Raw genomic sequence first — 17,609 nt, 5'->3', positions numbered from 1 at the left:
GCAGTGCTTCTCTGAAGAATCACTTTAAGGGGACCTCCATAGGATTATGATCTTTACAGTACTCTAAATCTGAATAGTAGTTTACTGAGAAATATGAGATATTAGGTATGTTGCTTCAAAGTGCTTGTAACCTCAACAAGAATAAATATAGAAAGGCAAGAGGAATGAGTTTATTATCAATGCTCCAGCATTACATTTTGCCCAGTTGTCAACAGAAAATGTTTTACAGAGGTCCTGGACAAAAGCACTGAGCCCGAAAAAAAAAAAATCTGTATGAGAATGACATGCTAGAATGAGAGTCAGCATATTTTCACTTGTGACCTAAAATGCAATTGCATGTTAGTACAAGTGCAGTTTTTAGTTCACTTTTAATTAACTGATTGTTGGCAGAGCTCTATTTCATCTCCTCCCCTAATGTGCTGGTTTTGGCTGGGATAGAGTTAATTTTCTTCACAGTAGCTAGTATGGGGCTATGTTTTGGGTTTGCACTGGAAACAGTGTTGACAATTCACGGATGTTTTAGCTACTGCTGAGCAGTGCTTACATAGAGTCAAGGCCTTTTCTGCTGCTCACACCACCCCACCAGCGAGTAGGCTGGGGGTGCACAAGAAGTTGGGAGGGGACACAGCTGGGACAGCTGACCCCAACTGACCAAAGGATATTCTATACCGTATGACATCATGCTCAGCACATAAAGCTGGGGGAAGAAGAAGGAAGGGGGGACGTTCGTAGTGATGGTGTTTGTCTTTCCAAGTAACCATTACGTGTGATGGAGCCCTGCTTTCCTGGAGATGGCTGAACACCAGCCTGCTGATGTGACGTAGTGAATGAATTCCTTGTTTTACTTTGCTTGCGTGTGTGGATTTTGCTTCACCTCTTAAACTGTCTTTATCTCAACCCATGAGTTTTCTCACTTTCGCTCTTCCGATTCTCTCCCCCATTCCAACCAGGGGGAGTGAGTGAGCAGCTGTGTGGTGCTTAGTTGGCCTGGTTAGCAGCTGGGGTTAAACCACGACACCTAAGTAAAGCCCTAGCTAATAATCACAACAATAATTTTCTAAATTTAACTCTTGTTTTTTCAAGTAATTACTATAGCAGAGGGGATTGGAGATGGAATTTTAGGACAAATATAGAGGAAAAAAGAAAAGAATGTCTAAACTTTCTGGAGGATAAAAGCTGCTTCAAGCTTGAGAGGGAGACAGTGATTAAAAAACTGTCACAGTAGTGGGCAGTCAAGGGGTTTCGGAAAGTGGGTGTAGCTGATACAGCACAGATCCTTAGAAAGAAGGTAGGATGAAGATTTATCCAGCAGCAGCCTGGTACAAAGCTGCGAAGGAGAATTTTGGCAAAGACTACAGTAAACCAGGATGTATTTCTCCATTTCAGATTTTAATACCAAGATTTGCATGCACCACTTACATACACAGAAAAAAAGGCCATCCTCTTTGAAAAGAAAATTGGCCACTGTTTTGCATGAAAAGTTGCAGATCTTTGGGTGAATTTTCAAATGAATTCCTAAAGTTTCTGCTTGTATTTTTATCATTAGTGTCTGAAATGATACATTGAAAGAAGGGAGAGAAAAAAAGGGAACATCTGAATTTCATCTGCTGCTTTCATTCACCTTTTCTCATCATATTTAGTTACATAGGACTGTAACTGAGCTATACCAGCCATAAAAACAATGTTACAAATATCTGAAATGACAGGGACCTTCCTGGAAAAGGTCCTATTCCTTTAGGGAAAAACAGAGATTAAGTGTGACTTTAATTGAGGTTAATTGGAGTTGTTGGTGCTCAGCATTTTGAAATCCTAAACAAGAACACAGAAGACTAACAACTGGCATTTATTTTTGAAAATTTTTGCTTTTAGCTGTACAGTCTTCTCTTACACCTTTTTATAGGAAATTTTGTGACAACAGTGTCTTACTATGTCTTTGGCATAGGTTTGCTAGCGTATAGTATGGCATCGAGTTCGGGCACAGCTACATATGAAAGAATAGCAAAGAGTGCAAATTTACTAATGTATCTGTTTTGCAGAAAAACGTAGTTTGATGCAGAAAAGTAATGGAAATTAACAGCCCTATAAATCATGTTTTATGATGAAAGACAATGTCTGGCAACTAAATAACTTTTTTTTTTTTTTTCCCTATGAAGCAGTGACTCAGGAAAGGCATGCTCCTCAGAATTTTTCTGTTTGGCTTTGATGGTCATACTTTTAGCTTTCCAGACTTGTAAAGCATCATCAAAGGTAGTAGGATGAATTATTTCCCATTGAATGTTCATAAAACAGTAGTCACTGGTGTGGTACAGTATGTATTCCAGAACGTCCTGTATTTATTAAAAGTTAAAATTCCAGTATACTTATTTAAAATGCCTAAGGAGGAATGTAAGAATGCGGGTGACGTAGGATAATGACAGTCAAAAAGCTAATTCCTATATTATATGAAATAGCTTCCAATAAAATGAAGAGCCTCTCACAGGTGACTAGGTGAGGACACTCAGAGGAAAGGTTGTGTTGTTGTAACAAAACTTGAAGTGAAAAAATAAAAGGGACCAGTGATTGTATTTCTTCAGTAGAATTTGTTTGGAGTATTGACCTGAAGAACTGCAGTGATAGCATACCATTGAATTCCAGAACAAAACACAGCAAATCCTTAAAAAACATCTGTATGAGTGGGGCAGAATTTCAATATGCTAGAAACTGATGCTCCAGAAGTTGAGTTTAGGAGAGTTTCTCATTATAAAAGCAAGTAGTTCCACAAGCCCACAACTGTGTTCTAATTTTCATTGGATTTTTTATGAATTGGCTTATTTTTTATAATTAATCCAGCCAAGACTGCAGCTATGATTTCAGTCTAATCACCCCTAACTGGGCAGTAGAAAATGTACACGAGGGAAACAGTACAATTATCTTCCCTATAGAACAAATGTGGTTGTATTTTGGATCTCTAAATTTTAAACACAATTACTTTACATAGAAACCATATGCTGCCCAGGTATCCTTATATCTATTTCCTTCAAGAAAGGGAAGCTCATCAATATTTATAATAAGCTAGTGCTGCCACCTATAGCAAAAGAGACCTTGTCTTTTAGCCTACGTCAAGCACAGTGCAAATTGAGTTATATTAGGAAGAAAAGAATATATAGAATTACAAAGGGGAAGTAGAAAGTGGATGACGGTTCACTGAAAATTGTAAATTAAATCTTTGTGCAACAAGAATAATTATTTTTATAGGTTCCTTTTCACCAATTCATTTCCTAGCTATGTCACAAAAGTAATAGTTGGCAGTCATACAAATCACATTCCTCAAAACAGTCTTTTTTTAATCCTGTGAATTCCAATCTGATCATGATGATAATGTCAAAAATATCCTTAAAATTGAGCTAAAACTTACTTTTTTAACTACATATTTCAGATGTACTCTTGTAAGTTATCTGAATCTGAGTTCAGAAAACTAATGTTTTCCAAGTTTCACATATTCTTATTTACACAGAAGTCATGGCCAGTTCTTCAAATTGACAGGCACCAGGCAGCTAGTAGATTTAAGGTGTTTGGAAAACTGACCTTGCTTCTACTCTCATTCTGTAGAGTGTCACCAGTCCCTGGATATCCTAAATTTCTGAGCTACAGGTCAGTCCTGTTAATGATTGTTTGAACAAGCTGACAGGTAGCCAGTCATCAAAAGCAATTGCCAACTAGTAAAACACACTGACATATTGAATTCTCCCATGCTTCTGGGAGCTTCAGAGATTTTAGTGATTCTTTAAAAGATATGTTAATATAGACAGTCATTTCCTCAGTGCTGGCAGGCATGATATGTACACTAGTAGGTCTGAATTGCACACTGGGAACGCCAAATCCCTGAGAGAAAATAATTTTTTTCAAAATCTATAGGCAAAATGCATCAGTAACATTATGGGATAGAAGTTTTCTTGGCATAAGCCTAACTCCTGTCCTTAGCAATGAGACAAGGCATAGTTTCTCACCTGGTTTTGTAGCTTATCATATGACGCCATAATTTATTGATTGGACATTTCCTCCAGATATGTGGCTTCTCTTCACACAAAGAAACACAAAGAGCGATGAAAGCTCCTATTAATGCCACAGTAGCTGTAGCCAATACCAGTGAGCAGATTAAGAAATAGCAATTACTACTGAAGAATTGTAATAGGGAACAGAGACCGGAGTTGGGAAGAATCAGTCTCCAATGCAGTAAGAGTATATATATGCTTTACAGGCAAGATGCAAACGGCTTGTCTTAAGTCACATGATATTATTCTAAAGCCCACAATACTTTTTATGAGGCTTTAGCTGAATTATATAATTTTGGGGTTTTATAGCAAATAAAAGAAAAACAGCCAGAAAATATACAGGTTATGAATGAGTGCTCACTAATTATTATATATGTATTTTGTAGAGTAAATATTTGTTTATACAGTTGGAATGGATCACCATAGTTTGTATATAATTAATTATGTCTGAAAGGTTAGCAACTTTCCCTGTTCCAATGCTCGTGCTTATTTTAAAAATCAGAACTCTTGCAGTCAAAGTAAAGGGAATAATGATTGTTATTAACAGTAGTAATAATAATAGTACTAGCATTTTATGTATATTAATTTTTCTTTATATTTACATGAAGAGAAATAATCATAGGAACAGATTGCATAGACCAGTCTTGAAATCTCTACCATTTCAAGTCTCTAACAACAAGTTAGACAAACATCTGTCAACCATGATCCTATCCTGAAGAAAGGAATAGACTCAGTAACATTTCTAGGTTTTCTGTAGCCTTAGTTTGTGATTCCACAAAGTTACCTGCAGCAATATTACCTTGATGCCTTCCTGCTCCGCTTATCTGTCTCTGCCCTTCATTTCTCCTTCCCGTTCCTTAGCGCTGGCTTAGCCTGCACAACTGTTTGTATGACCATACTCTGAACAAACACACAGAAACCTGAAACAAAAACAAATCTTCAGAAAAATGTATTTTTTAAAAGCAGATGCACTTTAAACTGTTACTGTGACTGAATACTTTGTCTTTCAAAATCACGGCCTTAGTTTCTGTGATACTGTGATTTTCTATAATAATTTCATAGGAGTACAGGAATTCCGAATTTCTACAATGCATTCTGAGCCATCATGTTGTCCTAGCACAAGGTTCACATAGAGCTGTTTACTCCATAAACAGCATGGTTAGTAACAACAACATCCCGCCTATATCCACCCATAAAACAGAAACTATAGCTTGCGAAGCATTTGTACAAAGAACATTTATTATATAGTTCTTCTTGCAAACTGAAAAGATAAGCAAAATGAGACAGCAGGTCTTGTTCAACAAGGCCTTTCAGCAGATGTCTAATATAAAGCATACAAGCAATTCCAAAATCAGAGCACCTGCTTGAACGCATAAGGATTTTGTTGAATCTCCTGCCGTAGTGGGAATGAAGTAAGTGAAGGATGCCATGGCAACAGTAACTCAGAAAGCTCTTTCTGAGGAAGGGGGAATTCACGCCGCTTTTCCATATTTAATGCAGGTCTCTATGTTTATTTTGCAAATGTAATTTGCAAGAAATTGACTCTTTTAATTAGGGTATTCAAGAATAATGTTCCCCAACAGTCCTGAATTCTTAGTGTGGAACCAGCAGGTCATAATCATTCCATTGACTTCATGCATTAGTTGTAAAGCAAGACAATAAAGAAGTTGTTTTTTCTGAGTAAGTAAGCAAGGTACATCAGCTGACCAGTAACTGCCGTATTAATAGATTTTTAAGCCTCAAGCTTGTCATCAGTTATAAGAAGTAATACCACAGAATGTTCATTGGAAATTTGCAAAATCTGGGAAGACAAGATGCTCAGTGTATCTATTAACAGTGGCTGAAAGAGCACCGTGACTGTGTATCGTTACTATACTTTGTGTATATTTGTGTGGGAATAGAAAGACGCTTAGCTTGTAAGCCTGCTCACTGCAACATTCTTGTTACTCCTGAAGTCAGTAACAGATATTTTACTTTGCTGTCCTTTGGTAAAAGTGCACAAGAATAAAAAGTTTATCTTTAATATGTATTGCGGGTGATCCATTGCTCCTAAACCATCTAAATAGCTATCATACTCTCTCTATTAAAATAGAGAGGGATGGGAAACTTCAGTCCATCCATATATACGTGTCTCAGATGGGATGATGTCTTCTATCTGTTCCTGTACACTGATTGTTGAAGAAGACTAGATGACCACCTAAAAATAGATGCCTAAATTTTAGGGCTAGGCAAAACATGCAGACATCATATTTAGACATTGCTTTGATCATTGCTTAGCCTTTACAACGGTATTGCCATACCTGTGCAGAGAAATCCTTTGATCTTACAGGGACTTTTGTGCACAAATGAAAGTTCACTAATAAGTGTAAGGTTTATACAGATTGCCTTTTTATTTGTGGCATTTTCTTAAATACTTTGGAAACAGTATTTTTTGGTGGTATTTATTTCATATATATGCAGGTAGATTTGTCCTCAGATGGGCTATTGGCTAGACAAATCTGATTGAAATTAACACGAATTTATTAATAAATAAGCAATAAGGACCATGAGGCATAACTTTGTCTTCACTAACAAAGAAACAATGCAACTGTGTGAAATGAAATGCTATTTGTCTGTGAACATCTGAATGGATTGAAGGCATGAATAACAACAGCACTACCACTTTTCAATACATTAATGGGAGAAAGCTGTCACAATGTCCTTACTTTTGTTGCTTTTTTCACTTCAGCCAATGTGTTATTTTCAAGGTCTTTATATTTTCTCTTGCAGCAGTTGCCCACACAATTAAATAAGAAATACAGGTGAAAAGGTGTTAATTTACTAACAATGAGATGTGAAGTTCAAATCAGAATTATATGCTAGTGAAATTAACACTGGAATAGTAGACAATATGATAAAATGAACTTAATGGCATTATATTGCAGGGAAAATGAAAAAAGAAAAGCTACATTTAGCTGAATTAAACCCAGACCTGCATAGACTTGTGCACCTGCTTTCCTTCTGACATGTGGGAGTCCTTTGACTATCCATGTGAGTTGGGTAAGCGTATGAGTAGCTATTCATTGTTTCAGAGCCTTAAAGAGTGCCTTTGTTCAATACTTACAAATGCTGTTCACTCCTCAGGGGGACTGCACCACTTAAGTCTTCCAAATATGTCTAAAAAGCTGTATAGAACTAGGCAGGATTTTACTAGAGAAGAGCTGGAATTTAGCTTTTTTTCTGCATTAGTATCAGACAGAATGATTTACCCCACATTTCATAAAACGGGCATTGCCATTCCAGTTCCTTTTCTATCGGGGCTGAATTTGCGTCTAAAGCCCCCTCCACTAGATCTTTGTACAAAAGCTAATTTCACTACAGTCTTGAAACTGCACTAGATACATCCTGTTAAAATGAAATTAGAAACTCCAAATTGGTCAAACTTACAACTAATTTGACAAGTGTTGCCCCTCACCGTGAAACAGATGAGTAACTTGGAAAAATGCCTGCTTGTATGTATTACTGTGGGTCTTATCTTGCAAAGCACAGGTTTTTTATTTATTTTAAGAACTGTACCAGTGGTCAGCATTTCTTCTTTCATGAAGTGCTTTCACTCTGTGCCAAGATGTGGGGTGTCTGTCTCTCCTAGGCTCTTTTATCCTTGCCAAACAAGGTTTGACACTGCTTATATGAAGGTGTAACATGGAATGACATCAAATAGTCTGCATTCTAAGACTGGAGACATGAATTGTGATTTCCTTGTGTCAAGGATTAAGTTTACAAACACAGGTAGGTCTGTTAATCACACTACTAGCTACTGTGTCCCTCTCTGGCCTCATTAACAATATTGCTTACTTAATAGAGAAACAGAAAAGTATACAAGGTAAAGTTGTCCCAAATCACAGGAGTCAAACACAGTGGTGTTCTGATCATAATATGAAAATAACTTGTTTTGGCAAGTGTCTCCCCAAATGTATCTTCCTGAAACTTTACATATGCAGATGTTCTCCCCCAAAAGTCACACTATCAAGGAGTATCTGAGTCTGCTGGAAGTTCTGGAGTCCAGACACTGCTCAAAGCAGCTTTGCTGTTGCGTAAAGGACATGTGATAGGTGTTTGCAGAATTGGCATCTCTGTGGGGAGATCATTGTTATTTTTAAATAAAGTCCATTTTTTCAATGGAATCTTAATTTGGAAACACTCACTCAAGTTACAGCTCCTGTCTGCAACCCAGTAAACTATATTTAAGTCTTAAAACAACATAGACAATTGTGAATGTGCCTGATCCAACAAAATCTATTTTTGACGACTGGATAATTGCAGTCTGTCTTAACTGAACAACATATACTTGAGAGTTGAAAGGACAGCCACACATATATATAAATCTCAAACATGAATATTTAAGGAGGAAGTTCTATTAAAAAGTAAGTGTAAAATTCCCAGTTTGAATTCCTCACCCTCATCCAGAGGTGGCAAAAGATAGTTAAAATAATTAGGATTAAACATCTATTCACCAGTATTATTTTTTTCAACCCAGTGTTCCTATTTCTGATTAGGCCTTCAAAAAAAGCAGTGAATTAAAATTTAACGCATTTAAGGGGCCTTTCCACTAAATCTAGTAGGAGTTTCTACTTAGTTCATTGCAGGTCTGACCTGCGGCATCTGCTTGACCCTACCGAGCTTCAGGTAGCCAAATGAGGCACCTAAACTCAAAGCATATTGTCCATAACTCCTTATCTAGCCAAAGAAGATACCCATCCAATTTTACGTATGCTGATATTCCCCTTCTGTTCACTTTATAATGACTATGCCAGTATCTTAGGAAGATCAATTAGATGTGTAAAGTTCGATGGGATAAAAAAGTGTATGTAAATAATTTGATGCAAAGCACTCTTACACATTTTTTTTCCTTCTCCTCTGATTCTCCCTGCTCCTCCGCTTATTTCAAAATGCCAGAAATGTGCTTTAATGATGGATAAGTTAAACCTTAAGACTGACAATAGAATTATCACACTAACAAAGAACAATACTGCTGTTCCACAAGTTTTGTGATATTTGTGATATTGTGATATCACATGGTTAAGTGAACATATTCAAATCTTCTCTGTGTATCAAACCAGAGAGAACAACAAAATTTTTCTTCTGACAAAGGAAAAATAGGAGACTGTCATGGTTTAGGGTCTTAAAAACTCCTTTCTGGAAGCTTGGCTTTACATTTTCACATCGACACAGAGTGAAAACAAAATATGAATCACATTATTCTTACCAGACATATCTTAAGATCATAAAATCACCATGTAAACCAGCTGTCAGGAAAGGCCTGATGAAGCCAGGGGGTCAGAAATACACAGAGGATTTTGCAACATGCAGCACCTCACATGTTAGTGAGAATTCTCTGTGTAATGAGAATTACTGTTTCTCTTGTTAATAAGATCTATGAATTCACTATAAAATAAATTTTTTAAAAAATGGGTGAGAAAACCCCACAGATTTTTGCTTCTTGCTCATAAAAAGGCAGAATGTTCTTCAAAATGTTGTTTAAAATGTTGACATTTCTAAGATCCTGTGCATTTGTTACGAATGTGATATCTTATTTTCATGTACATCCTACTTCTTTAATTAGTTTCTATCTATTAGCTTGTGAATGCAGGCATCAATTTCAAATCTGTTGCTTAGTTTGGGTGTGGATCAGCATTCATGTTAACAGGTAGGTTGATATGAGCAAATATATGACAATACATGAGAATTGCATATTCAACATTTGTATGCTGCATACGTAAAGTATAGCATATATTTTAATGATACATTATTTTATCCTTCAGGTTAATTTATCTCCACAACAACAGCAAAATAAAATTAATACGACATACACTTATTATCTAGATCCACCTAGACTCAATCCTGCAAACATTGTTTTCATGGCATTTAACTTAACTCTCCTATAATTTAATCAAGACATGAAGTCACAAACAAGTGAAGTTAAGAACAGGTATATGTAAGTTTGAAGACTGAAACACTGTGTTGGCAGGATCAAGCGTGGTACTTTCACTATGTAGATCTGTGAGTATATGCTATTGATTATGTCACAAAAACACATAGATTTTCCAGTCTGAGCACTATTAAAAACAACAAAAATATCCATGATAGTTGATATATGATAGTTAACGAGCTCCATTCTAAAAGCACAAACAAAAGATTATCAAAATAAAAGGCAATCAATCTTCTAGACATCTGGCAAATGCAATGACTTTTAAACACATGGCATCATCCAGATTCTTGTTCTAATCCCATTGGTACACATTTGTGAGTTTAAATCAAACTAGAAAGTTAGTTTCCAAAATACTTGACATAAACCATGGTTCATTGTCTGGGATAAAGATATACATATTCTCTAGGGCAAATATTAAGGATCTCCAGGAACACTGGAGCTATTGTTTAGTACTTCAGCATCAAAATACAACTTAAGCACTCATGCAGCTATTTGTACCTAGTCACTTATTTTTACACATGGTTTAAGCTAGGTAGACATATTTTCAATGCATCAGCTTCAGAAAAGAATGAGTTCTACAGCTGATACATTGGTATCTTCTCTGTCAAGCAGATGTCATTCCATAAGCCTATCCTAATCCTCTAGTCAGACAAGGAATTGATTTTTCTTTTTTAAAGCAGCCTTAGACATTGTAGCTTAAGGGTAAAAGTGTCAGAATTATGTTATCTTCAATATATGTTTCTCAAGTATTTCAGAACAGGTATGAAATATAAGTTACAGTTCCCCAAAGGTAAGGATGTACATGAAGAACGTTTACTAAATGAGGGCCCAATAGTATACTATGAAACATCCTAAAATACACTCTCAGCTGGTGCAAACTTTTGCAACTCATATATTAAAAAAGGAGTGATGTCTTCCTTGCTCAGGAAAAAAACGTATAATAGTAAGTCACAGAATGGTGCGCTAGTTGGTTTTTGGTATTGTCCTTGGATGTGTCTTCAATAACTTGTGCACATCTGAGATGTTACTATAAACACATCACAAAATGGCTCCACATTTTTAGGCAGTGTGTTTTCCTTCTTTTTCTTAACATAACTTTCTGGTAAGTTTATGGAAAAGAATTAAGAGTCATTCCCAATAGAAGTAAGGGTAAGTGGAAGAAAGATTGCTGTGGCGATTCAGCTCAACATAGCATGGAAGGAACAGGCCTAACCAACTGTAAGACAGTAGATTGGTCACTGGGAAGGTTTGAAATGTGGGGATTAGTCTGCAAAAAACAACTTATTTCAGAAATGCAACCAGAAACATTGAACATTAAACACTGATAAATTTATGGTCAGGAGTTACCCATACGAGATTTCATCAAAAAGACCTGTATATTCTTTTATCAGTCAATGGAACTATATATCTGCTATAAAATAATTCTTTCAGAAAAAATTTAGAGCACAGAAGAGTACATCCAGTGACAGCAAACATTAGTGAAAATAACACATACTAAGTTGTTCTAGGTTGATGCTCAGTAGCCACATTCTTAGTAAACAGGCAATTCACGTGAGGTCATTTTCTTTATTACTTGGCTTAGTCCCTGAAGTGCCACTAACTAGCAAGTAGTATTTAAAGCAATCATCTGATCTAAAGCTGTATTTTTCTCCTGCAGATGTTTTTAGAACATTTCAGTGAAGTTGAGGAAATTGACTGTGGTCATGGTTTTTAGCTTGGGAAAAAGGAAAGGGAAAAAAAAGCAATTTTTTTAACCAGAAAGGGAATGTATTTATACTAATACATGTTTCTTGAATAAAAATTGATCTCCTTGCCAGACAAAAAGCCAACTTTTCATCAGTCAAACTTCTTACTCTAGTCTTGCCTTGCTCTGCTATGCGGTATATTCTCTTTTTAGTACAGCATTGTGCTCATCCCATCTGTACGCCTCAGCGAGACCAGTTCTTGCAGAGAGGAATGCCTCCTCCATTTTCAGTCAGCAAGGTGAAGAAATGAGGTATGAAGATAGCCCCTACTTCCACTCAGTTTGTCAATGTTTAAATGACTACACAAATGAAGATGTCAGAAAAACAGTTCCAATGTATTATCTTCTTTTGGAGAAAATTAAGAGAGTCTCATGAAAATAATTTGTTTAAAGGGCTTTTTCCACTGAAACTCTGCATTTTCATGGATATGAGTTTCTCTGTTGTGGACTTTGCTAAGGGAGATGTTAAAAGCTATGATTTTCAAATCATAGGGGTACCAGAAAATTGTATCCTGCATTTTTTTCACTATGAAAGGAAATGACAATTCACTTCTAATTTGCAGTTGGGGGAAGTGACTAGATTCTTTACAACTAACAAGCATGGAGGAAAAACTGCAAGTGCAATTTGTTCAATATCTGAGAGAATCAGGCTATATGTGACTGTGCCAAGGTGATAACTGTAATGTATATATGCACAGGTTAAAAAATTGCTTCATCTAGATTACTGATAAATTCAAAATAAAACATAAGCTTATGCACACTGGGGCTCTCCCACAGCTTACACTAGACACAGACAGAGGAGTTGGGCACTTTAGAAGCAAAAAGATGTTCCAGATACCAAGAGGAGAATTGAGGAAGGTGCTTAACATGGATGGATGAAGGCAAAAAGTTGTAAAAAAGAAGTACAAAAATAGACTGTGTTAACTGGAAGCAGAGATTTAGATAAGGATAACACCATGAATACACTTAAGAACTGAGAATGAGGTATTTGAACTGCATATGGAATGAAGGAAAAAAAGAAAGAAGAAAGAGATCACAGGAGAGTGGGGTGAAATTGTGATGGTAAGGATAAAAAGAAACAGTAGATTCTGAGATAACTGAAGAAGGAAAAGTAAGAATATATGAAGAGAACCTAACCATGAAGAAAATGAGGCAGAGGTGCTAAGGAGTTTTTTGTTGTTGTTATAATAAGAGGATGACTGACACTATCTGAGAATCAGATCTTCCATGAGGAACAATTGTTTTAGAAGACAAAGCCAGGCTTAAAAAAATAACTTGTCAAGGTTTCTTATTGTCTCATTTTTGAGAGGAAAAATGTTACAAAATAGCTTTGATAAATAAGAAAGATTGATTTTGCTTTAGAAAAGCCAGAAATAACAACTTGATGCATGGTTATGACTATATCTTGTGCCATGACTAGGACAGTACATTTGCCACAGTACATTTTGTGAAACAACTCCGAAACAACCAACCAACCAAAAATACCACAGACTCTTTAGAATATGCTGTGCAACTGACTGGAAATAAGTTTGTGTCAAATTATGAAACCCATCTTTTGTGGATTAGGACATTTGAGCCACTGGGCCAAAGGCCATTGAGCATCTCGTCCCTTCTACGACAAAATATTTTCTACTAGAAGAAACACTGAATTTGAGTGACTGCAAGTGGGGAAGCTAACCACTGCTAGAAAAAGGAAGGGATGGAGCTGGAAGCTTTCTTCATAAACCTAGGAGAAAAGAGTGACAAAAACTGCTTTAAAACATTATTTTCCTTAATATAGAGAACAAAAAGAACAAGCAATGGACCAGATTAAGAAGGTAGGAAACACTTCCAGGCCTACGAATACTGACCAAATCCAAAACTTGCAGGAGTGAAGTCGGAATGTTGTATTAAAGGTAGCTCTCCCCTGACACACTTCTGTCTTAGGTGCAAAATTCCTTTGCTAAATGTCCCCTCTGGACATATTGTCCCCAAATGGTTTAACCTGAAACCCACAGGTAGATGAACACTAACAGCATTTGTACAAGCTTATGTACAGCTTATGTCAAGTCTGAAGCTCTAATCTCAGGTAGCAAGACGGCAAGCATGGTGTCACAGAGCCGATACCAGCATTCCTGAATTCTCCAAACCATAGCTCTTCACTGTACAGTGTTACCTTGTGCACAGATAATCTTTCCACCCAGGTGAGCCTTTCTATCTAGACCATGAGAACCAGTTTCTTTGGGTGTGTATGCACAGCCTTCTGCACCCTTTGCCAGCAGATGAGGCATCCAGAGTAACACTTGTGTGTCAGACATTGCCTGCTCCTTCACTGGTGAAGGCTGTGAACATGCTGAGCACCCAGGAATGGACACAGTGGAATGTGGGTGTGATTATACAGAAAGTCTTTTTGTAGTGTAATAAATCCAACTGTAAGATTAAAAAGGAATAGATTCCCAATGTATCTTGATATCATATCTTTACCTCCCTTCTTCAAAAGGACCTGGGGTGTCTTCATAGCTTCCTGAATCCTCTAACGCTTTCCTGCTTCACCCACTCACTGCCCAGTGACACACAAACCATGGTCCTTTGTGGGCAGGCATTGCTGATCAAATTACATCTTCCCTGATCCTCTGTATCCTTTTAGGCTTTTGTTATGTGGGTTTGCTTGTTTGCTGCTTTGCTAGGAGATGACAGGAGACAAGGGGAAGGGAAGGAGGCAGGGAAGAAAATTGCTGTATTAGCAGTTGCCATGGCTCAGGGCAGTGAAACTTCCTAAGGGCAGGACAGACAGGGAGCGAAGTTGCATGGTCAGGGCCTGCAGGAAGGATGTCACCACTCTGAAAATCTCCCTCTCTGCACTGAGCCAAGAGCTGCTGTTCCAGCTCCTTCCCACCTACCCATCAGGGGCCCTCTCCCCCATGCTTAGGCTTTTGGCAGAAATCCTTTATTCAAAGACTGACCATGCCTTTTCTGCTTTCTGATGGACTGTCACAATCCCAAGACCTACAGTCCCTGCCCCACACGGTCCTCACACCCAGATCTCTGGTCTCTCCAAGTAACACCATCTGGGCTCACTCAAAGCACACAGACTCTACTCTTTGTATCCTTACTCTCTGTGCACCCCTTCCCCTCCCCCCCAGCTTGAAGCTAGATACTCACAACCCCCAGATCCACTCTCCTTGTCCCAGCTCTCTGCTATCCCTTGCAAAAGACTTTTATATTAAGACAGAAAGTAGCTGTAAGCGAAGGCCAAAACCTAATGGGGGAACATCTGCTGCTGAACAGAAACAGGTCATCAAAACTGTTCACACAAAAGTATGACTACTCCCTGAAAAAGCCAACATAGCCCATAATTTGTAAGGAGATGAACAAGGGAAAGGCTGGGGATGGGTGTACCATCATAGCTCAGAACTTTTAAAACCATGAGCTGGGAAAGTGGTGGAAGGCCAACATGGGGTAAGGATGAGAGGACAGACCAGCACGCTGCAATTGTGGTAGATGCCTGTTACAGCCTGCCTGATCAAGAAAAGGAAGCACATGCCTTCTTCAGGCAGCCTAAACACAGGGACAGGCACAGCGTCTGCTGTTGTGGAGAAAACATGAAAGGCCTAGAATATTCATTGTTCAATACAGAGCCTGTGTCCCGCTAGCCCAATTTAGGCATCCGCATTAGAGCTCTGTGCTCTGTGGAAGGAAGTCTCTTTTCCAGGTAAGGCTGACCTTCTTCCCTGCCCACTCACCCATACTGGCTGACCTGGAAGAGTCCTCCCAAAAGCAAGAAGTCTTAGTGCCTAATAGAGTGCACTTGATTGTGTGCCTGAGAAACCCCAAGCCAGGAAGAAGTAACTTGTTTCTTTTGTCTAGGGGGCTTAGCAGTAAGTAAAGTGTGTGAGGGAAAGCACCAAAAAGAGTTTGCTGTTGTTTCAGAGAGAAAAGAGCTGTTCTAGCTTGCAGAATACTTTTTCCAAATTTCTAAAGGCAACTTATTAGCTTGTATGTTCTTTCTGTTCCAGCCAGTGCTTTTATCTGATACTTCCATTTCTGCAATGCTCAATAGGATATCAAATCCATTTTTCTCCTCATGTCCAAAAAAGGGAATTTGCACTAACTTATAAGACTGATCTCTCAGGATTATTTAGTGATTGAGGGTTGGATTAGGACTGATTTGATTTTATAGTGAACCTGAACCCTGGGAACACACTCACTGAATTATCTTTTGATGGTGCTGGTGAAGTCTTTGTTTCATTTCTAAACCACTGTGATGGAATATCCCTGTTAATACTAGTCAGATGTTTCATGAACGCTTCCCACATGAAACACTCATGATGGATCATCAGTTAGTATTTTAATTTCTTATTTCTTTTGGCTTGTGAGGTTGGTGCTGCTGATACTTCGTCATTATTGTTATTATTATTATTAATAAAGCAAGCTTCTGCTACAGGAATGAAATTCTGTGATCAAAAAGCCTCTAAAAGAATATCTAATGAATTCAGCTGATGACTGAGAGTATGTAAGCTATAGATGTGTCAAAGGATTAAGAGGAAGGCAACGGTGCTTGACTTCCCAGATTCATTCAGTGACAGATGTGAGATTCAAGGAGGAGGGGGATGTTAGAAATAAGCATTTATTTATTCATTCCACAATTTCCTGCAGCAAAAAACTACAGTAGTGACAGTGTTCACCCACACTGAACAGCTTAGAAATGCCAACTGATGCTTAAAAAACAGCTGATTGTTCTGTTAACATGGAAACCTCTCATAGCACAATAAAGGAAAAAATCATCTACCTCCAGGGGCTTACCGGCTACACAGTATGACACATACGATAGCACATTACCGCAAGTTTTATTTATTCCAACTTGAAGGTCGGGATGGCAGATATTTTTGCAGAACTGCAAGCCTAGGACTCACACTGACCCTTTTCAGAGCCCAGTATGTTAGAATTCTCTATAAATAAAGCTAGCATTTTTTGGCAAAAAGGGGTGCATTTTATCCTGAATGTAGGTGTTACATCTAGATAAATGACCCTCCCACCACCTCTCCAGTCTCTTCCTGGAATTAAAAGCTGCCACAGGAGGTGTCACTAATGAAATTACATCAGTGCAAGATCGGTTATAATTCCCTCACTCTCCTCAGTCTCTGTAGAGCCAGGGAAAGATAGTCACGTGGCTTTAGCATTCAGTAGTTCCTTCCCTTTGTATATTTTGGGATATCAAAGTTTCCCTTCCGCTATGCCACTGTAAACTTTTATGATCTTGGGGGGGTGGAGGAGGGTTCATTTGAAAGAAAGCCTTTCCACCACAATCAATCCTTTTTGTTTTTTCCTAACGTTTTTTTAACAGATGAACAAATGTTTGGCAGAGAGAAAGGTCGCAGAGAGAAAGGTCTTCAAATCTTACATCTCAGTGCTTGCAGGAACCTTTCCTTTGCTGGCCAGCCTTGCCCTCACCCTCATCTGAGGACCACCCCAGGACAGCGACCCCGGGGAGGCTGTGGGGGTACCCTCTGGCAGGCCTGGGATGAGAGGAGCTCAGCTCCAGGGGGCAGCTGATGGTCACCACCACCGGGTACTGCTGCCTGCCAGCTCTGGGAATGGTTGCTGGTGGTGGCATGGCACATGAGCTGTGAGCACCCATGCAGCCTCTACTATATCTCTCAGCCATGAACAGACAGCAATATCAAATCTGCTGCTTCCAACATGTCAGGGGAGATCTGTAATTATCTATCTGTTTAGACCCTTACACTGCCACACAGCTATGATATAGGTGACAATGACAACTAACTGTGATCTTCTCCTTTGCTCTTCCTTCCCATCTCTTCTCTCTTCCTTCACCAGCCATGAATGTGTAGTGGTGCTCCAGTGGGGGTCTGCCTAATCGGGCAGG

The sequence above is a fragment of the Gymnogyps californianus genome, chromosome 1 (assembly GCF_018139145.2).
Source record: "Gymnogyps californianus isolate 813 chromosome 1, ASM1813914v2, whole genome shotgun sequence".
NCBI classification, from domain to species: domain Eukaryota; kingdom Metazoa; phylum Chordata; class Aves; order Accipitriformes; family Cathartidae; genus Gymnogyps; species Gymnogyps californianus.
The sequence above is the reverse complement of the archived record's forward strand: the minus strand, read 5'-3'. Positions refer to the sequence as shown.